Genomic DNA, 23837 nt, shown 5'->3' with positions numbered 1-23837 from the left:
GACTGATCTTGATGGATATCATTGGAGAGAACATCCAAGTTGAAGAGAGCACCATTTGAGTAACTCAGAAATCCATGTTATACATTTTCAGTATAATGACAGCTCCTTGAAGGCAGGAAGTATTGCAATTTTATCTGTATATCATTGTAGTATAGAGTAATGCCTATTACATAGTAGGAGATTAATGAATTCTTTTTGGATTCAAATGCATTGAATTTGAAGATCAGGGAAGGCTTTTGACCAGATGTGGCCTCTGAGGTGATGTTGTAAGGATAAAATGAATTTCAAAAAGCTGAGATGGGATGATGGTACAGATAAGACAGCTCCTAAAGATGATGTCTCCTCCACAGAGTACTGTTCTCTATGGGTACCTAACTGGGAAGTTGTGTGATTCCCAAGGAGAAGTGGTTTGGAGTCAGAAAGTGGAGGACCTTGGACTCAAGGCAGAGAAGTCAGGATTATATTGATCAAGCAAAGGGGAGCCACTGAAGAAGTCTGAATAAGACAGTGGCATGGTCAAAGTTGTGCCCTTGGAGGAAGATGATTTCAAGAACATGTGGCTTAGGGGAAGAGAGCCTAGAGTATGAGAGAATACTGAGACCTACACAACATGTGGCCTGCCAAAGGATTTTGGGCGGTTGTCACATGACCTGTAGCAAAAAACCATCCTCAGTCTGTCTCTAGTCTAGCCTATCAATGACCCAAAGTGGTTTAGCCTATTGTAATTTTGGCCCCTACTTACTGCAAAGGCGTGCAGGGATAATTTAGGAGATTAGTGAAGTTCTCTAGGGAGAAAGGGAGCCAAAGCCTCAACAGGAAGGTAGTAGAAGGAGTAAAAAGGAAAAAAAAAGTTATGCAGGAAATATCTTCAGAAACTAATTAGTTATGAGGGGAGAGGGAAAGGAAAGAATCAAAGACTTTGAAATTTCCAGCCTGGATAATGGTGAAAATGGTGCCATCAAAAGTGGTATATCAAATTTTGCAAAATCCTCTTATCCCTATTAATAATAACAACAATTACAGTAACAATAATAGATAACATTTATATAGTTCCTACTATGCCCCAGGATCTGTGCTAAGTGCTTTTTTCTTAACTTAGAGTTATATGCTATAAATGTTCCCTTTGTCAGAGGAGGAAACTGAAGCAGATGAAGGTTAAATGGTGTATCAGAATCACAAAGCTTGTAAGTGGATGAGGCTAGATTTGAGTTCAAGTCTTCATGACTGCAGACCCAGGGTTCTATCCATGGTACCACCTACCTGTCCTTTATGACATATACTTCTAGTATAATGAAAAGACTGCAAGCCTGGGAGTCATGGGTTTGGTAAACTGGGAGAATGAGGTCAGGAACCTCCAGCTCCTTTGGGCGCATGATGGTACAACCAAACTCTACTGTGCATTCCAAAATGTTTTGTGCTATAATTTTCTCCCAGGCTTGACTTTGGGGCCCAAGCATATCTTCGAACCCTGGCTCTTCAGGTTGATTGTCCAGGAAATGGAGAAAACCCATGCCATCCATGACAATGGCTGTCTGTTCAAACCTAGCCTATCAGTTATCTTGTCAGGTATTCTTTCAACTCCAGCCTTTCCCAGAGCATAACTTGTGTAGAGGTTCTTGAGGCTGCAATAACCTGAATGAAGTAGCACCTTTCCCAGCTGGTTTCTCCCATAGTATTTTGCCATAATGACCTGCTTTATGAGAACATCATCCATAATGAAAAGAAAGGTCATGTCAGATTCATAAACTATGAACATACCAGCTACAACTACCAAGCCTTTGACACTGGCAACCACCTCAGTGAGTTTGCAGATGTAAAAGAGGTGGACTATAGCCTTTATCCCAGCTGGGAGATTCAACTTTGTTGACTGAATTACTACCTGCAAGCCCACAAGCAACTCTGCAAGGATGGATGGGACAGGGCAGCTATGGACCCCCAGGGAGGTGGAGAAGCTCTACGTACAAGTTAATAAGTTTGCTCTGGCCTCTCACTTCTTCTGGGCTCTCATACAGAATCAGTTCTCTACATTGATTTTGACTTCCTCAGATATGCAGTTACCAGATGCAACCAATACTTTGAGGTAGAGCCTCAGGTGTTGGTCTTGGAGAAGCCAAAGTGCCTGGCCTCTCATCCTGTCCACCTAGCCAGACCTCCTTTCCTCAACGCCCCTGCTTTGTTCTGGGATCCATGCTTAAACGGCCAAAGCAAGAGAGAGATGTATGTGGTGTCTCTATAGTGGGACAATGGAGAAGCCCATGTCCTATGCCTCCAGACTCAAATTAAAGTTACTGTAGACCTTGCTCCCCTGTGTCTGACTTCAGCCTCTGGGAACTCAGCCAGCTCAGGGTACCCTTCCCCTTTACCCTCCCTTTCCTAAATTTTGGTGGGGGGGGGGAAGGGAGTGCCTATAAAATACCAGGGCTGATCAATTACCTAGGACAGAGACCAAAACAATCAATGGAAACCAGTGGGAACCTCAGGAATCCTCCAAACATTACCCTATCCTCATATCTCTTGGGCATCAGGGGTGCCTTATTTATGTATTGGACTCTGCTCAATTTGGGTAGAGTATAGATGTCCATAGATTATTGAATCCCTCCTTTCCTACTTTTCCCAGGCAGAAAGTGATGAACTCCTTTCCCTGCAGCTACCACACGCCAATCTACCATGTGAATGGGTGTATATGTCTTGGATGAGGGGATCCCAGATTGAGAAAGCCTTGCCCCCTCCCATCTGCAGCTTTGTTGGATTCCCTTGCACTGCTTTCATTCTCACTTTATCCAGACTTAGTTACTGGTTCCTAATTTTACCCCACCTTCAACCTGGTTTTACTATTCCCCACTCAAGTCCCAGGGTCTATATTCTTTACCCTTTGGCTAGCTCCTGTTACCTTGAGAAGGCCTGCCAGTTATCTTATTCCCAAACTGCCATTACACTTAGGATTGGCTGGGAGAATTATGGGGTACTGTTAGCCGAAGCCTAGGTCAGTGTGTCTTACTGACACACTGTGTGATCTTCCCACCCATAGCGTGGCCCCCTACTCAAGATGCCTACCTAACCTTATATATATCTTGAATACGCTGGACCCAAATTTGAGGACTCTCTCACTTTGAGTTTCAGTCCTGGACAGCAAGGAGAGAGAGAACATATCCCAAGAAGCAGATGCCCCAGGAGAGCCAGGGAATAAGTGGGGCCCCTGGTTAGGAGCTGGCTTGGACATTGGTAGGTCATGTCCTGACCTCCTGAGTTCCTTTATCAACTGCCATCCCCTATAATGTAGCACATAAATCTCCCTCCAATCTCCTTCCTGATTTCAGGGCTTCTAGGGAGGTTGGGGTGGGGAGAACCTTCACAGCTCTAGCACATGAAATGAACTTTGAGATTCAAATTATTGCATTTTTTTCCTCCATTAAAATGGCCACTTCTTGTTTCTGGTGCTGCTAAAAAAATGGCCTCCAAGGTTTCTTACAGCTCTAAATCTAATACTCTGACTGTCTGCTGAGTTGTGGGCATGGATTTCATTTGGCACTATGGGATTTGTTAAAGTTGTCAAGAATAACACCTACTTCAAAAGGTGCCAAATGAAATTCCAGAGAAAGAGAAGGGGAAAAGGGATTGTTATGTACAAAAGCACATATTATATACAGAAGCACATATTAATCCTAGATAAAAGCAAGTACAAAATAGATAATACCGGTTGATAATCCTAGGCAACAACAGATATCATCTGCAATATTGCTTATGCCTGTATAGAAAGAGATATGATTGTGCAGCTTATGGTTACTTATGAATCACCAAAGTATAATGTGAAGGATGGCCTGATATATTATGCTGCAGCTCGTAGTGCTGTCCTGCTGCTGACCCACAGACTTCTTAATAGATTTGGCATGGAACCGTAGGTAGGAGCGTTAGGTAGAAGTGAATGAGATGAGGACAACGTGGAAAGCATTGATGTTATGGGTGAGAAACAGCAAAGACAGCCTCACTTTTTCATAAATGCATGGAGGTGAGTACACTGGAAAGGTGCAAAGAGGCCAGCTTATGGAGAGCTTTAAAGGCCATAAAGAAGATTTTATATCCTATTCAGGAGGTAATGGAGAGTCACTAGAGTTTATTGAGTAAGGGGTTGACATCATCTGATCTGTGCTTTAGAAAGATCGTTTTATCAGCTGAGTGGAAGATAGATTAGAATGGGGAAAGACTTGAGACAGGGAGACCAATCAGAAGGATTTCAGAGTAATTTAGCTGGGAGGTGATGAGAGCCAATGCTGGGGTCACTGCTGTGTGAGTGGAAGGAAGGGGATGCATATAAGCAATGAGGTGAAGGTAGAAAGGACAGGACTTGACAACAAATTAGTTATGGGGTGGGGATGAGTATAAAAGATGGGTCAAGGATGCCATTGAGATAGCAAGCCTGGTTTATTGAGAGTATGAGAGTGTCCTTGACAATAATGGGAAATTTAGGGAAAGAGGAAGGTTTGGGGAAAGATAATGAGTTCTGTTTTGGACATGTTAAATTTAAGATGTCTATAGGAAATGTATTTCAAGATATCTAAAAGGCAGTTGGTAATATAATACTATAAGTTAGGAGTGAGGATAGGGTTGGGAGAATCATCTACATAGAGTTGGCAATTGAATCCAAGGAGGCTGTTGGAGGGATCACCAAGAGAGACAGTGTGAAGGAAAAAAGGGAAGAAGACCTAGGACAAACCTTTGGGAGACACCTACTGTTAATAGAGAAAGATCCAAGCAAAGGAGATTGAGAAGGAGGGCTCAGGTAGGAAGAGAACTAGCAGAATTCATAATAATTTAGAGAATAGAGAGCATCCACTAGAACAAAGTTTTTGGTACCATTTAGGGAGCTGTAGGTGGTGGTCTAGCTTTTCCTCATGGTCCTAAAACCTGGTTACGATACAGTAAAGCAACACATTCAATGATGAAGTATAATTGTAAGCACATCATGGATCAAAATGTGGAGGATTATATGTGTTATCTAATAGAAGATAATGAAAACATTATATATATATGTATATATATACACATACATACATATATACATATATGCAAATATATGTATAGATAGTATGTATATATATACATACACACATATTATACACATGCACATAATTCTTATAGCATATAAAGAATAAGATAACTCCTGATATGAAGGAGATGTACACAAAATCTCTTGCTGGCATATGGGAGAATCCAGTTGATGAAAAGAAATCTAAGAGGGAAGTTAAAAAAGGAAAAGGTGGATCTGTCCCCAAATGTTCCTTTCCCAGAAGATCTGAGCTGCTCAGAAGAAGGGACATGTTTCCTCAAGGACAAGGAGTGTGTGGCTGGTAACTAAACCATCACCATTTGTAATTTTCTGTGAAGACTTTCAGATGAAGATAATAAACTTATTTAAACAGAATAGCAAGCAATTCTGTCAGGCAAATCCTATGGAGTAAGTGGTCCCCCCATTTCACTGATCAGCAGACTTTAGTGGTTCAGTAACTTCCAAATTAAGCCAATGGGAGAATGGAGATGCAAACCTGGCTCTCCTGACTTCTAACCCAAGGACATTTTCCCTTCTATGAGTCTAGACACATGAGCTGGAACCCACCCATTCTCTTTTTCCTCTTAAAGTGTGGTTTCCCACTTGAGCATTGACAGGTGGAGCTCAGCCCCGCCCCACACACTGATTCAGGAATAGTTTCTTCTACAGCTTGTGAATTTGCCTGCGGCTCTGGAACCGTTTGCTGTGAGAGTGACAGAGTTAATTTCCCAAACACCATATGAGCTTAACGGGTGTTGATGAAGATGGCTGTTTGGGGTTTTTTCTTTTTAATTTTAAATTAGAAATCTCATTTAAAAAAATTAAATCTGGTTTTGGGAGAAGGAAGGCATTAGGGAGAATGTGTTTGACAGACACACTGTTGAGCAAACATAGCTTGGGAAACAACTGGACTGTCTCTGGCAGTGGCCAGGCTCAGGGCCGAAGGGCACAGGGTCTGGGAAATCTCAATGGTGGGGATGAAGCTGCTCAGACCAGCCCATCTTTTCCTAAGGATGAGCCAGGCTTTCTGACCTATGGGTGGATGATTGGGCTTTGTAAGAGTGGTGTAGTGGAAAGAATGTTAGATTTGGGATCAGTGGAACTAGATTCCAATCCCTAGCTGTGTGACCTTGGGAAAATCATTTCCCTTCTATAAGCTTCAGTTTTCTGACCCATAAAATGAGATTTGGATCAGACAAAACTTATATAGTTTGTCTAAGCTCCCTTCTTGCTCTAAGCCCTATGATTTTCTAATTATGGAAAGGACCAGCTTTTATTGTCTTCTGATCAAGAACCTACAATGAATTCCAGTGTCTTACTAAATGAATTCCAAGTTCTCCTATCTTATATCTTATTCTCCATAGTCATCTGTTTCTATCTCTCTTCATCTCTATCTCTCACCCTTCCTTTTTCCATCTCTCTCTCTCCCTCCCTCTCTCCTGTCTCCTCTCTCTCTGCTTTCCTCCTTCTATTTTTCTTTCACTCTCCCTCCCTCTCCTCTATCTCTTCTCTGTCTCTCTCCCTTCCCCTCTGTATCCTCTCTCACTCTGTCCCCTTTCTGTCTCTGTCTCTCTCTTCCTCTGTCTCTGTGTCTCTATCTCTGTCTCTCTCTCCCTTTTTTCCCTGTCCTACCCCACACTAGTCCTGTCACCTTTTCATTTACTATACAGAATCCTTAAAGGCCTAACAACCTAGAAGTAGGTGGTACACCAGAGGTCATCTTCTCTCCTGACCCCTCCTAGAATCCTGGATCCTCATCTATTCATTAGCTAGGCCCAACTTGAAGATCTTCAGTGATGGAAACTCACTATTTCTAAGAGATGGTCCATTCCATCTTTGGAAAACTCTCCTTTAATTTGAGATGATATCTGCCTTCCTAGAACTGTTCTATGTCATCCAAGTTCTACTGTTTAGAAATGCACAAATTAAGTATGCTTGTTCCCCATGATAGCCCTTTGGATATTTGAAGGCAATGGTCATACCCTGCTCCCCAAGGTTCATAGATGAATGAATTGTGAAAACTGGAGATGATCTTAGAGATTTGCCTCCAATATCCTTATCTATATTATGCGCCCTATCATTTTATAGACAAGGAGACTGAGGTAAGTAGCACAGTAGATAGAATTCTGGACCTGGAGTCAAGAAAATCTGAGTTCGAATTCAACCTCAGACACTTATGGATAAGTCATTTAATCTCTTTCCTCATCTTTAAAATGGGGATGAGGAGAGCTAAGAGGTGCAATGGATACAGTGACAGACCTGAAGTTAGAAAGACTCATTTTCCTGAGTTAAAATCTGGCTTCAGACACTTACTAGTTCTCTGACCCTAGGAAAGTCCCTCAAGCTATTTGCCTCAGTTTTCTCATCTGTAAAGTGAGCTGGAGAAGGAAATGGCAAACCATTCCAGTATCTTTGCCAAGAAAACCCCAATAGAGGCATGGAGAGTCGGACTTGACTGAAAGAGATAAACAATAACACCAACAAAATGGGAAAAACAACAGTTGCCTACTATGGTTATTGCATATGAGGAGAGAATACTTGTAAAGTTCTTTGCAAACCTTAAAGTACTATGCAAATGCTAGCTACTGGTAAGTGGCTTGCCTAAAGTCACACATCAAGTCAATGGAGCAGCTAGGACTAAACTCTATATACCCAATTCCAGAGTTAGTCCTTTGGTAGTACTTTGTATCTATACCACAAAATTTGTCACTGTTTTGTGGACTTTAATACTATTCCTTCAGGATTCATGCGTGTGAGTCACACCGGCACTAAGCAGGCTTTGAACACCTCCTCAAAGATGGGGAACAATTCTCTTGGTCTTTGTTGAATCTGCCAAATGATTTACCTACAATCCCCCAAATAGCTGATGACTTGAACCCAGGTTTTTTCTAAGTTCAATTTTGTTTGGTTATACCTGATTGGTTTCTTTGTAGAAACTGTTGAGGTACTTTTATAGTCATTCCCTCATTTGATCTTTACTGAACCTCAGTGTGTGGTATAGTGGAGAAGGCCTGGATTTGAAATCTGAAGACTTGAGTTCAAATCCAACCTTTGATGATTACTGATGGTGTTACTTCCTGACTCATATCCTTAAGAAATGTTTGTTGACTTGCCTTGTTGACTTAAGAAAGTTGTTTAACATCTCTGAGCCATATTTCCTCATCAATGAGAGATTTGAACCAGATGATCTCACCCTAAATCTATAATCCTGTGAGATTTCTTGATCTATAGACTGAGAGAATGAAGCCCAGGGAGAGGAAGTTACAGTGATGGGCACATTGTTGTTACTTAGTGCAATTCCATAGCATTATTATCCTCTCATGTGTTCTGCTCCATAAGGAAGAAATGGTCTTTCCTTTATCCAAAACCAAATGCTCTATTGGGTCCTTGAATCCCATTACCTCCCCTCTCTTATTTTACCCCTTCCTTCCATTTTCCATCTCCTCCTAGCTACTGGGTCCTCTCTCACTAACTAAATAGTACTCAGAACTCCTTTGTCATTAAAAACAAAAACATAAAAGCAAAACAAAACACACAACCCGCTCCTCCTTCCTCCACAGCCTTCATGGGACATCCCCTCAACATGGCATCAGATATCTCTCATAGCTCTTGTTGTTTCCTAGTGCTATCTCTACTGTCCCTCCATCCACTTATTTGTCTGCTCTGAACTCCAGGCACAAAGGATCATGTACTGAGATGCAGATGACCTCTAAGTTCTTAGAGAGGTTCAGAGAGGTTCAGTGACCAGATCACATTGCTAATGCATGTCAGGGAAAGGAGTTAAATTCATATCTTTCATTCTCCAAGACCAGCATTCTATCCACTGAGGAATGGTGCCTTTCTTCCCTCTCTACCTTTACACAGGCCATCGCTCCTTCTTAGAATGTACTTCTACCTTATTTCTTTCTCTCAAAATTCATCTCTCTCTTTTTTTGAAGCTCGGTTCAGGTGGCACTTTCTCCATTAACCTTTTCTTGATCTTTCCCTATCTTATTAGGCAAGGTTGTTAATGCTTTCTCTCTTCTTGGCTTTCATTTTATTTCATTGTCTATTGTTCTTGTTGAGATTTTTCAGTATGTCTTACTCTTTGTGATGACCTTTTGAGTTTTCTTGCAAAGATACTGGAGTGATTTATCATTTTCTTCTTCAGCTCATTTTACAGATGAGGAAACTGAGGCAAACAGAGTTAAGTGTCTTGTCCAGAGTCACATAGCTGGCAAGTGTCTGAGGCCAGATTCAAATCTAGAAGATAAGTTTTCCTCACTCCAGGTCCAGCACTCTAATAAGGTGCCTGAGGGCAGAGATGATCAGATAATCACAGAATTTGAGACTTGAAAGAAACCTCAGCAACCATCTAGTCCAGCCCACATGCCAAAGGAATTCTTACTGCAGCAGACCCAGCAAGTGTTTATTCAACCTCTGCTTGACCATTTTGTTTTATCTTTGTCTCCTGTCTTTCTGAATGATAATTATAATAACTAGAATTTATATAACATTTTTAAATCTGTAAAGCACTTGACAAATATCAGCTCATTTGAGCCCCAGAACAGCTCAGGGAGGTATATGCTATTATTATCCTCATTTTAGAGATGAGGAGACTGAGGCAGTTAAGAGACTTGCCCATGATCACACAGTTAGTATCTGAGACTGAATTTGAACTCAGGTCTTTCTGATGCTAAGAGAAGTGCTCTACCAACTGTGGCAATTAGTTGCCAAATAAACGACTGGGTGTCTAAATGAAATACTCACAATTTTAAAATTTTAAGGCCAGGAGAAAGACCTTTAGAGATCATTTAGTCCAAATTCTTCATTTTATAAATAAGAAAATTAAAGCTCTGAAAGAGGACATGACTTGTCCCAGGCCACAAAGCCAGTCTAGCTCTCACTCAGGTTTCCTGACACAGAGTCAATTTTTTCAAGTTGTTGAATGGGGGCTTGACTGATTAATAGGGAACTTTGTCCTGAACTATTCCAACTGTTTTTAAGTCTGGTAAGTCAAGAGATCTGGGGGCTAGTCCTGCTTCTGTGCCACTGATGGGTAGCATGACTTTGAACAAGTTATTGATCAAATTTAGATCTCAGTTAATTGCTCTTTAAAATGGGGAGATTGAACGCATTGATTCCTGTGGTCCTTTCCAACTTCGATGGTCTCTGTTCCCTCACTAACATTCTGTGTTAGACACTGAAGGCAAAGCTTCTTCAAGCACATATCTTATTCCCTCTCATTAAGTTTCATAACTTCTACCCACTGGGTCCCTTTAGAATGGGGAGAAATCAACAGGGGAGATAGCAGACTTTCTCATCAGAAGCATTTTTTCTGGCACAGTGCAATGGGACTAAAAAAAAATCTTTGGAGCTTCTCAAATATATGACGTTGCTTTCCCAGTTTCATGAATTTCTAGCCCTAACACATTGCCATTTTGATTCCTTCCTCTTTTTTCCTCTCTTTTTCTTTTTAACGTTGATTTCAGGAACAACATTAAAGAATTTTGTAACTGAGAACAGAGGCTCCTGGAACCCGCTCCCTCTTTCTACTTCACCAACCCCCACCTTTCTCACCACTTCCCCAAGCAGAGCTTCTGGTTGCTACTTAATAGAGACATTCCTATGTTTCATTTCTTTTATTTTTTTGTCAGCATTTTCTCTTACAAGAATTGGTAAATTTCCTCATTGTTTACTGTAGGGGATTCTGGGGCCCTTTCCTCCCCTGGCTTACATGGTAGATGCAATCCATTGGCCCTTTCTTAGTACCTCAGACAAGGGAGGTACCCTGTGGAGAAACTAGAAGCTGTCTGGCTTCCTTACAGGGAGCAATAAAAGTACTGAGAAAAGATTCACAGACTGTCAGAGTTGGGAGAGAATATAGATATAGAATTTAGAACATAGACCACAGAATGTCAGAGCTAAGAGGGATCTTCGACTATTGAATGTAAGAAAACAGAACAAAACCGAATGTGAAATCAGGGAAGTCCCTGAGAACAAAGAACTTACAATGAGGAGAGGTTACAGTGGTAAGCACACTGGATTGAGTCAGAAAAGTTGGGTTCTTAAGACAATACTAACGGTGCATACATTTAAAGTCCTTCATGCTACCTGACTCCAATCTACCTGCCCAGGCTAATAATCACATATGACTCTTCTTCCTCATTCTGGCCAAGTGGGCCTTCTTATTGTTCCTCATATATGACTTTCCATCTCTGACTGTGACTTTGAGTAGGCTGTCCCTCATATTTATAATGCACTCTCTCTTTACTCCTTCTGTGGAGAGTCCTTACTATCCCCCAAAACTCAGATCAAGTGTCACCTCTTATAAAAGGCCTCTCCTGATTCTAGCAGTCTTCTTTCACCTTCTTCCTCCAATACCTTATATTTGTAACATCTTTTCTGAGTTTCACCCCCCCCCCCCAGCTAGGTTGGGTTACTAGAGAAGTGGTTGCTATTTCATTCAAGGTTTTATGAGTCATTTGGTGGATCATCATCCCCTTAATACTGTGGTTCATGAGCCTCTTCCAGTGTACTTTTGCTTAACAATCAACCAGTAGATTCAGTGACTTCTTTAGTAAATATTTTATTCTAAAAGAAAATTTAAAAAAAAAATCAAAACCTGGAGTACAATCTATGAAAGGTACATTCAGAATCCACAAAGGGGTCAGAGTGGGCATAAACTTAAGGTAAAATGCACTGACGCATAAGCATAGGATGCACACGTAACCAAGGCAACTCACAGCTCTGAAATTGTAAAGGCTTTTATGTCATTTCTCTGGAGGGACCTTGCAAAGTTTGCTGGGGGTGGGGGAGAGAATGGTAGGTAATAGATATTTGCTCCATTTCTCAGCTTCTAGGCTATAGCCTCAGATTGGGCAGTCACTGAGCATTTCACAGGATAGTATCCCTTCTGAAAGATTGGTCCTCAGATCTCTCTGAACTCCACTATTTTCTGCTAGAGTGCTGTAGTACTGTTTTCATCAAGGACAATCATCCTTACCCTAGAATATGAAGAAGCCTTTCTTCTTTGACTTATTTAGAGACTTGGCTTTAAGGTTTGCCACCTCTTCTGTTCAATGGTCCTTCTTGTTTCTGAATTAGCTTCCCTCAATGTGGGATTCCACCGTTATTTATAATAAGCACTCTACGTATACTTCCCAGAATCCTTTTGGTTCTTATGCAAGTAAATAGTTGGAGACAAAGGTTTTTTTGTGCCCTAAGGGCAAGTTCATTATTTTTCTAGCCTTTTCATGTACAGTTTGAGCTATTTAAACCTCACACCTTTTCCAAGGGATACATTGCTGCTTTTGTGTCTAAAAGGGTTTTTCCTGTACATTTCATTGTTGCTGTTGTTTGCCTCTTAAGACACCCAAATTTATTAAATTCTAAAAGTGACGCTCTATTATAGATTTTTTTCGTATGTACGTTTGCAAGTATATGTCTTATTTCTTCCAATAGGATGTAAGCCCCTTGAGGACAGGGGTTATTTCTTTTTTGTCTTTTTTGCATCTATTCCAGTACTTGGTACATAGCTGATACTTAGTAAATGTTGATTGATTGATTGAATGGATGAGTGATAAGTATGTGACCATCACTTCCCCTTTCTGAGCCTTAGCTTTTTGATCTATAGAACGTGTATCATAATGAGAGGCAGAGAGCAGTAGGAGAAAGCTTGTTGGATTTGGAAGTAAATAACATGGTGTCAGTCCTTTCTTTGCCACTTATTCTCTATATGGTTTTGGGCAAGTAACTAAATCTCTTTGGCTTCAATTTCTACATCTGTAAAATGAGAAGATCCATGTATGTATGATACATAAATACATATATACATGTGTATGTATATGTGTACAAAAGGGGAAACTGGCCAATAAGCTCAGTTTTTATGGGCGTGCACAGAATGCCTCTGTTGTAGTCCCTCATGTGGGTGAGTCTGAGTGGTCTACTTTTGGAGTTGTGATGACATGTAACAAATATGCCCTGAAAGGTCTTTGGAACTTGCATTGTGTTTATAGTTCATTTTTGAAGAAGACCATGACATCAGAAAAATGATGAAATGACTTGCACTTGACTTTGTTTTGAGTGAGGGAGGGCTGTGCAAGGTCACCAACCTCATTTTTTACTCCTGAGCCATCTGAGTTCAGTCACCAGATATTCATCAGGATGACTGGAGATGGCCCAGGATGCAATGGGAGACCTTGGCATAGACATTCTAGAGCTAGTTCTGGTCTGCTTATTCCATGATAAAATGAGTTCATAAAGCCAACATATGCTAAGGGACATTCAAGAGGCACAAGCTGAACAGGATCTTAGGCTTCATGTCATATGACTTCTTCTAGGCTGGTGACACTCTGGTGAGAGAAGAGAGACAATGTTGTTAAGAGGATGGCACTTGGGTCCTCCCCATCAGGAGTCAGCACACAGCCTGCAAATATGAGTCTTAGTTCTCTGTCTTGATTTGTTTTTTGTTGTAGGTATCAATTGGAAGTCTTGTGAGTTTTGAAAAATAAGGAGAGCAAGCCACTTGGAAATCTAAGAATCAGGTACATGCTAGGGTTTGTAGCTATCCAGGCCAGCTTTGAGGTCCTGAGGAATGACTGTTAAACTCAAGGTCCAGCAGTGGCAGAGACAAAGACTTAGCAGTAGTGATGTCACATTTACACATGAACTTGGTAGAACCAGTATGGTGATTTTGATCTCACTCTCCCAAGAAACTGGGACATTATAAAGCAGAATATGCCTCTTATGTGTACGTGACAAATGTGTCTACTTTTGTTCTTTCCAAATTTATGAAACAAATATCCCTTTGTAAAAGCTAGTCAGTATTAATTAGTTAAAATGAACTGAGATTATAGACACAGACAGTTAATAATCGTTGGAATCTACTAGAATGGGGACTTGAACCAATGACATTAAAAAAGAGATACTCCAACTTTTCAGGAGTACCTGTAGAACATTGAGGAAAAGCTATTTCTAGCCTGGCTCTATAACAGTCCTTTCTTAATCCATATATATCTACACACATGAACACGTGTATAAATAGGGAATATATACAGACACACATGTAAATACAAATGTAACCTGAGTCTCGGGGCCTGTCAATATCAGTCTTTCTTCTTCTTGATGGGGATCAATGGACCTACAGGACGGGAAGGAGGAAGCAAAGAAGAGTCACGTGCTCTCTTTAACACTCACGCCTCCCCCCCCCCCATATGGCTTCTTCCAATTATAGGTCTAGGATCCTAATATTTGCATCACAAATATCCCTTCCACATTGCAGGTGAGGGGTATGGAGGAGTTAGGGGCACTTCCCTTCCCCTCAATCTGGAAGATTCACTAAAATATTTTGTCCCTCCCTCCATGCCAGAGAAGAAGTCTGAGATATTAGGCATTAAAAGATAAAACATGTTGATATTATACAATACAACATATATATTTTATGCATTTCTGAGAACTTAAAAAAAGTTTTTAAACTTTTTTTGTGTCACCTGCTGACCTTTGTGTGTTGTCTGTAGCTTTCATAAGACTCCCTCAAAATTTCCATTTAATTTCTTATACCAACCTGTACTACATCAAAGCTAGAAAGTCATAATGTGGAAGGGATAAATGTATTTTCCTCATAGCATGAGTATCAAATGAGATAATTGATATGGATTTTGCATATGTTTATTCCTATTGTTACTATAGTGAACTTAAAAAGTAAGTAGCCCAGGGGTCCTTAGAGAAGCAACATAGTCTAATTTAATGGCCATGTCTTCATGTATTGTCTATGTCTTCTGAAAGCATGTCTTCCACCAAAAGGAGGTGAGAGAGGGGAACCAAGAGGACTAGATAATTGAACTTCCAAGGCGGGGCTCTCTAATCACTGCCAGCCTAGAACAGTCCCTAGACTCAGGTGACCTAGAGCCAGACTCACCAGCCAGAGAAGTGAGTACCAGTTCCAGACCTCAGACAAGAAGTGATTGGGGAAGATTCCCCCTCCTCTTCTAATTCAAGAGAAAGAGATAAAAGGATTGTTTTTGAGCCAAGGAACCAAGCCTGATTCTTGCAGCCAGTCAGTTTCCCTACGAATGGCTGGCATTTAACTGAAGGAGATTGGGGCTTTTCTCATTCTCAGTCTCTGCCCAGGCAAGTTCATTAAAGGAGGGCACAGACTACAGTGCCCACAGTTCATAGAGATAATCTCTGAGTAGGTGTTTTGTATGCCATTAGACAATGTCCAGAGTAGAGAAAGGCCCATTAGATTTAGTGTCCAGAGATTTGAATTCCAATGTTATCTACCCCTTTACTCTCTTTGTGACCCTGAACATGTCATATTCATTCTCAGGGCATCACTTTACTCCTGGATAAAATGAGGGTATTGTAAGTTCCTTCTTGGCAGGCCTTTGAAGCTCTGAATCCTGTGGTATCTGAATAAGGGGGCAGGAGAACTCACTTTTGGGAGAGATAGACTGGCATCCCTGTAGATGGAGGAGAGTCAAATCAAGGATTCTGGAAAATTGGGATATTATTCTAACCTCGCCCCTAACCTTTGTGAATTGGGTGATTTACTTTCCACTATCTTGGCCTTAGTTTTCTAGTGCTTCTGAGATCCTCTAAGGTGGTGATGTGTGGCTACCTAAATGGCTGAGGTTGGGCCCTAGTACTTATTTAAAGTAGACTCAGATACAGAAAGTTTTAATGAAATAAGAGACTTTAGAAAATAAAATAAAAGTGATCAGACATTTAAGGGCCTCTCTGGACTCCCCCATCCCCTTCTCATTTTAAAGAGGAAAAAAACAGCAGCCCAGAGAAGGGGCACTTTCCCAAGATTGCATATCAAGCATAATTCCAAGTATTGTGGAGTTAGAACTAGATGGTTCTGGACTTCTGGTCCACCTACTTCTAAGATAGTTGCACATTTCCCTCCATCCTGCTTCATCAGGTCAAATCTCCTCTCCAGAAAGGATGATATACTTAAACTGTTGTAGCAATCATAGGCCAACTTCTTTGAACTCTGAACCCATTTCCTGGTGATGATTCTTGTCAATTTTTCAAATACAGATAGCCCTAGAGCAAAGGTAGGGGGCATTGTTTTTTGTCTAGAGAAAAATATGTTCTACCTCCAATTAAACAGACAAAAAAGTCTCCCATTTCAAGGAACTAGCTGCTTACTACTCTTAGCGAGACTCCAGTCCCTCTCTCTCTCTGAGTCTTTTCCAGATCAGCATTTTTCTGGTCCTCTGGATTTCCTATTTCCCTCCCTCCTTCTCTGCTGTGGGGACATAGCTTTCATTCCTAGGAGATAAACCTGATGGAAGGCTATTCTGTCCTGTTCCCTCTCTGCTTGAATCTTTCTTTTCTCACCTCTAATTATAGATGAAGAGCTTTGGAAAATGAAGCAGGATTTCCCTCTGATCACAATCAAGGAGTATATGGGAAGCTAGGACTGTTCCTCCATCACACCACAACACTTCTTTCTGAGCAGCATTTAGATGATCTAACTATTCATGTCAGGAGACCTGGGTTGAAGTTTTGACTTAAAAGTTAGTGTGATATAGTGGACACAGTGTACTTGACTTGGCATCTGGAAGACCTGGGTTAGACATCCAGTTGGCTCCAATAACAAAATCTTTTAACTAACCTCCCTGAGCCTCAGTCTCCTCATCTGTGTAATGGGAGATAATAATAATGCTGCCTTTGTCATAATGCCACTGCACAACATTGGTGTGCTTAGTGAACCTTATTCCCATTAATTTACTTTATATTCTAGCCAAATTGTTCCCAATGGTATCTGTTATTCCTCATGTGGCTTTCCCTACTTTAGGAGTGGGGAACCTGATACCTAGAGGTCACATGTGGCCCTCTAGATCCTCAAGTGTAGTACAGCATGCTTACTGAATCCAAACTTCTATACTTGAGGACCTCAAAGCTGCAGGTTTCCCACCTCTAGCTCATATTTTAAAGCATTATAAGGTTTGTGAAACACTTTACAAATATTATCTCATTTTATCCTCATAACAATCCTGGGAGGTGGATACTATTGTTAACTCTACAGAGGAAAAAACTAATACAGACACATTTTTAGTGACTTAGTGACTTCTCAGAATCACATAGCAAGTGAGTATGTAAGACTAGATTTGAACTCAGGTCTTCCTAAGTCTAGGTCTAGTACTCTTGACAGCCTACATATTTCTCCTTTATTATTGTACAGGTCAGAAGAAAAATGATTATTTTTCTCTCATATTATTAGCCAGTTATTAAAATTGGGAGACCTCATCTTTTATCCCCTGTCCTATTTCCTTGTCCAGTCTCTCAAGGATAGCAATACCACTTATAGGTATGTATCCCAAAGAAATCATAAAAACAGAAAAAGGACCCACATGTACAAAAACATTTACCCCAGTTCTTTTTGTGGTAGCAAAGAATTAGAAATTGAGGGGATATCCATCAATTGGGGAATGTCTGAACAAGTTGTGGTGTATGAGCATAATATTGTGCCATAAGAAAGGATGACCTGGCAGACTTCAGAAAAAAACTGGAAAGACTTACATGAACTGATGCTGAGTGAAGTGAGCAGAAACAGGAGAACACTGTGCACAGTAACAACCACATTGTGTGATTACTGACTTTGATAGACTTAGGTCTTCTGAGCAAGGCAATGATATAAGACAATTCCAAAAGACTCATGATGGAAAATGCTATCCACATCTAGGAAAAGAACTATGGAGTCTGAACACAGGTTGAAGCATACTATTTTTTCTTTTTTTTCATGTTTTTTTCCTTTCTCATGGTTTTTTCCTTTTGTCCTAATTCTTTATTTACATTATGACTAATGTGGAAATATGTTTAATATGATTGTATATGTATAGCCTATATAAGATTGCATGACATAATGGGGAAAGGGGAGGGGGGGGAGATTTAGAACTCAAAATCTTAAAAAAGGTGGGGTGGAGCCAAGATGGCTTTTATAAAGAGGAATATCAACATATACAACCAGAGGAACACAGTAAGATCAAGGTTCATACATCCAAAGCTTCCAAGAAAACTATGAAATGGTCTCAGGCTATAGAAGAGCTCAAAAGGGATTTTGAAAATCAAGTAAGAGAAGAAGAAGAAAAATTTGGAAGAGAAATGAGAGCTATGCAAGAAAATCATGAAAAACAAATCAACAGCTTGGTAAAGGAGGCCCCAAAATGCTGAAGAAAATAACATATTTAAAATGAGACTAATCCAAATGCCAAAAGCTGTTCAAAAAGCCAATGAGGAGAAGGATGCCTTAAAAAGCAGAATGGGCTAGATGGAAAAAGAGGTCCAAAAGCTCACTGAAGAAAATGATTCCTTAAAAAATTAGAATGGAGAAAATGGAAGCTAGCGACTTTTTTGAGAAATCAAGAAATTTTAAAACAAAACCAAAAGAATGAAAAAATAGAAGACAGTGTGAAATATCTCACTGGAAAAACAACTGATGTGGAAAATAGTTCCAGGAGAGATAATTTAAAAATGATTGGTCTACCTGAAAACCATGATCAAAAAAGAGCCTAGACATCATCTTTCAAGAAATTATCAGGGAAAACTGTCCTGATATTCTAGAAACAGAGGGCAAAATAGAAATGGAAAGAATCTACCAATCACCTCTGGAAAGAGATCCCAAAAGGAAAACTCCTAGGAATATTGTAGCCAAATCCCAGAGTTCCCAGGTCAAGGAGAAAATATTACAAGCAGCCAGAAATAAACAATTTCAATATGGTGGAAACACAATCAGGCTAACAAAGGAGTTGGCAGCTTCAACACTAAGGAATCATGGGGCTTGGGATATCATATTCTAGAGGTCAAAGGAGCTAAGACTAAAACCAAGGATCACCTACCTAGCAAAACTGAGTATAATACTTCAAGGAAAAAATGGAATTTCAATGAAATAGAGGACTTCTCAGCATTTTGTTGAAAAGACCAAAGCTGAATAGAAAATTTGACTTTCAAATGCAATAATAAAGAAAAACATGAAAAGATAAACAGGAAAGAGAAGCCTTAAGAGACTCATTAAAGTTGAACTGTTTACATTCCTACGTGGAAAAATGATATGTGTAATTCATGAGACCTTTCTCAGTATTCGAGTAGTTAGAGGGGATATCTATATATCTATATCTGCCTATCTATCTAGATATCTCTCTCTCTCTCTCTCTACATATATATATATGTATATGTGTGTGTGTGTCAGTCTATATAGGTGTGTGTGCATATATGTGTAGGTATATGCATATGTACATATTTGTGTGTGTGTGTGTGTGTGTGTGTGTGTGCTTGTACAGAGAGAGGGCACAGGGTGAGCTGAATATGAAGGGAGGATACCTAAAAAATAAAATTAAGTGTTGAGAGGAATGTACTAGAAGAAAGAGAAAGGGGTATGTAGAATGAAGTGAAGCATTTCACATAAAAGAGGCAAGAAGGAGATTTTACAATGGAAGGGAAGAGTGGGGAGATGAAATGGAATAAGTGAGACTTACTGTCATGGGATTTGGATTAAGGAGGGAATAATACACATTCAATTGGATGTGGAAAACTATCTTACCCTACATTAAGACAGAAGGGAAGGGAATAGGAGAGAGAGGATAACTAAAGAGATGGCAGATTGTAAGTAATCAGAAGTTACCACTATAGTGGGGGGACAGGTCAAGGGAGAGAAGGGGAAAAATGGAGGGCAGGACAGGATAGAGGGAAATGTGTTTAGTCTTTTGCAACATGACTGTTATGGAAGTGTTTTGCATGGTTACACATATATGACGTATATGGAATTACTTGCTATCTCAATGAGGGTGGGTGGAGAGGGAGGAAGGGATAGAATGTGGAACTCAAAGCTTTAAAAATGAATGTTAAAAATTGTTTCTGCATGCAACTGGAAAATAAATTGTACAAGCACTGAGGTATAGAAATCTGTCTTACATTACAGGAAAATAGAGGGAAGGGGGATGGGAAAATGGGGAGTGATAGAAGGGAGGGCAGATTGGGGAATGAGATGATTGGGGTGCATGCTGTCCTGAGGTTGAGAAGGGGAGAGATGAGGAGAAATTTTGAAATTCAAAATATTGTGGAAGTGAATGTTGACAACTGAAAATAAATAAGCTGTATATATATATATATTTCTTATAAAATGAATGTTGAAAACTAAAAATTAATTAATTTGAAAAATTGTGACTATGAATCATTCCTCCTATCAGGTTACTCTGAATGTGGGGTCCACTCCCTTCTCCCACCCCCATCTGTAGCCTGTCCACCACAGGTTAAAGAGAGTTTTTATTACTGAAGTAATGCTAATGGTATTGGTAGGAAGCTGTCTAGCTTAGCTAATTTGCAGGAAAGCTGTTTGGGGACAGTCTCTTACGCTTATGGCCAAAAATAATGATATAACTTGGAATTATGTCCACGGCAATAGCCACAAATGACATCCAGGACATGTAAGTAGAGAACATACTGTTCTGTGGGGGCTGGGAAATTGCAGAATATACACTGAGACTTTGGGAATCTGGTACCTGTTGGAGAAACTACTGAGATGAAAATTAAAAGAAAATCAGGGGGCAGGTTAGGAGAGGAGCTCACCCCAGAACACCATCTGGTAGCTTCCCATTTTGAACTACTTGTTCTTGTGGAAAAGATTTTAAACTGTTATTTCTAGCTACCTAAGGCATGTAAGTGCTGTCGGTGCCCTGGTACCCTGGGGCAAAGCCTTGGTTTCCCTAATTAAAACTCTAGCCTATAATCCCACATATGCCCGGTGGATGCCAAGTATGACAAATCATCTTATATTGTTGTTCTCAGTTCTTCATCTTGTTCTGGTGTCTGTGAGCTCTACAAGGTGCAAGGGCAATGTTTAATTGATGTTTCCCTTATGACTAAACCATGGGTCCTGGCACACAGTAGGTAGTTAATAAATAATTGTTGAATTGGATTGAAGTGAATTGGGTTTGGACTGTGGATATGAGACTGCTAAGGAAGCTCCTTCTGCCAGCCCATGGATTTACTGTAAGAGGATTGTCTGCAGCATAAGCCCCAGGGCAGTTCTGGCTGGCTGCCTGGGAAACTCACACAACCCTTTCTCTCCAATGGTCCTGGTAATTCATGCATTACCAGCATTTAAAGCCTGAATTACAGGATAATTGGGTCTGCACAGCTGCTGATCTCCAGGTGCTGGCTAATGTCCAAAGATGGCACACTTTCTTAGGTGTTATTGTGACCTATTTTGTGTTCACTGGTACTTTTCATTTACTGAACAAAGAGACATTATGGGTCTGTTATTCATCATTATCATTATCATCATTTTAGTTACATAATAATAGCTGGAATTTATGTAACTCTTTAAAGTTTGCAAAACACTTTACAAATATTATCTCCTTTGATCCTCAGTAAAACCCTTCCAGTTAAGTGCTATTATTATCCCATCTAGGAAATGGAGATAGAGGTTAAGTGACTTGCCCAGGGTTCCAGAGCTAGTAAATGTTTAAGGCTAAATTTGAACTCAGATTTTCCTGACTTGCAGCCCAATGCTCTATCCACTGGATTACCTACCTGTCACTACCTAAGGAAGAGTCAGACACACATGCAACAAAAACCAGAACTCCCTTGAGGATCAAAAATAACTCTAACACAGAAAGCAAAGGAGAGGTGAATGGTGGGTGTGAGCAAGCAGTGCCATGTAAACAATGAGAAATTTGGAAAAGTTGTCATGGAAGAAATATTGATAGACTCGTTATAAGGGTGAAGGATGACAAGTATTAGACAGCCATAGTGATAGCCTAGACATGTCAAATGAAAGCACTGAAAGAGTCCAGCACAGTAGAGTGTCCACTCAACTCTCTGTCAGCCCTCTCCCCACCCGTGACAATTATATGGGGAAATACATACAAGGAGGGAAGCACAGAATGAGTTTCAATTGTTATGGTTGTCAGGAAGCTTATGAATCAGTGACATCATAGATTGACTTAATTATTTAAGTAAATGGAATGGTGACTTGTCCAACGACCACTTCATTTTGAATTCCACCAAAAATCAAAAGAAAAAGAGTGAGAAATAGTATCAGTGATGGCAACTGGCCTTTATATTGTCCTTTAAAATTTAAAATTCATTTGCATTGCCCTGTTGGAGCCTCACAATCATCTTCAGTGACAAATATCATTATTCCCATTGCATTGCTAATAAAGTTGAGGGTCTGGAAGGAAAATTGAGTCATCTCAAATCCTAGCCTTCTTATAACCTAATACAGAAGCCTCCCAAATTTGCTAACTGGTTTATGGGGCACCATCTAAAAGTCTAGGCTATCCCTAGGTTGACTAGAGAACTCAATGGATCCTCTCCTCACCAGAGGAAAAGCATGGATACACATATAGGGGCAGCCAAGGTTCCTCTGTCTTTAAAAGTCAGAATAATTCATCCTGGAGGAGAGGTTCCCTCTCAGTCTTGCCATTAGACAAAATTTATTTTACCTCTCTGTTAGTCAACAATAGAGACAATAAGTCAACTCATAGCATAGTGGAAAGAATGCAAACTCCAAGGAAGAGATCTAGCTTCTCAACTCTTCTACTAACTTGCCTGATGATTTTGAGTAAGTTTTTTCTTTCCTCTGGGTCTGTTTGTTACCCTACAAAAATTAAGAGGTTTAAAAAAGTGATCTCAAAGTTCCCTTCCAGCTCTGATGATAAATAAAAATTTAGTATCCTGTGCCCCTTACTATGCTAATGACTAGTATGGAAGACAGAGGAGGTAGATGAGGCTTGAGAAAGCCTTTGCTTTGTGAGCAAAGGTAGGACTCATTGAAACAACAAGCAAACCATAGAAGGCAGCTCAGAATCAGTTGGTAGATGATGGAGTGCAAATCATAGGCAGCTAGGTGAAATTGGGGATAGAGAAGTGGACTTGGATTTGGGAAGGTGAGCTCAAATCTGGAATTAACTGTGTGACATAGGAGATACTGGCACAGGACCACTCAACATGGTATGTCCACATCGGGGAAGGTACTCGGCTCTATGAGCAAAGCAGAATCATAATAGCTCAAAAGAAACACATGATGCCCAAATTTAGAGAATTCACCCCAAATGTTCACATGGAGTATTTGTGCCCAATCTATAGTGGAACATTCTGATTTCCTATTGGTCTGATCAGCCACAGTTGACACACTGTAACTTGACTCTAGCATAGTGATGTCATTTTGGTCCTCTTCAACAACGAAGTACAGCAACCAGATCATATCAAGAATGTCATGTTCAATTCTGGCCACAACATTTTAGGAAGGGTTTTAATAAACTGAAGACCTTCCAGAGGAAGGAAACAAGGACAGAGCAGGACTTCTTGAACATATCCCACAAGGACTGATTGAATGAATCAGGCATGTTTAGCATGAAAAAGAGAAGACTTAAGTAAGGTATGAAAGCTACTTTCAAGTATTTGAAGGGCTGTCATGTGGTAGCTTAAGAGAGAAGAATTGTTCTGTGTAGAACCAGAGGATATAACTATGAATAATGGGTGAGAGCTGCACAGAGGTAAATCTAAGCTTTGTAGAAGGAAAATCAAACCAAAGCACAGAACTTCCTAACAATTGGAGCCATCCCAAAGTAAAACAAACTGCTTAGGGGGAAAAACAAAAAATGGTTTCCCCTCAGTGGAAGATTATCAAGAAATCGGAGTTAAAATGGAAATATAATCAGACTTAGAAGGAATCCTCAAAGATCAACTAGTCCACCCATTTCATTTTCTATATCAGGAAACTGAGGCCCAGAGAGGTTAAATGACTTCTAGATTAGAAAGACAGAGTGAAGTTCAAACTGATATACTTTCCCCATGCCTT

At 40.2% G+C, this 23837-nt stretch overlaps 1 pseudogene; it reads left to right on the top strand.

Moving 5' to 3' along the window:
- Positions 1-383: 383 nt before the first annotated feature.
- LOC140498198 (ethanolamine kinase 2 pseudogene) lies at positions 384-2916 on the top strand (annotated as a pseudogene).
- Positions 2917-23837: the final 20921 nt, after the last annotated feature.

This window comes from Notamacropus eugenii, chromosome 4 (genome assembly GCF_028372415.1).
Source record: "Notamacropus eugenii isolate mMacEug1 chromosome 4, mMacEug1.pri_v2, whole genome shotgun sequence".
Classification (NCBI taxonomy): domain Eukaryota; kingdom Metazoa; phylum Chordata; class Mammalia; order Diprotodontia; family Macropodidae; genus Notamacropus; species Notamacropus eugenii.
Note: the sequence above shows the minus strand (reverse complement) of the source record. Positions and strands in the feature narration are given on the sequence as shown.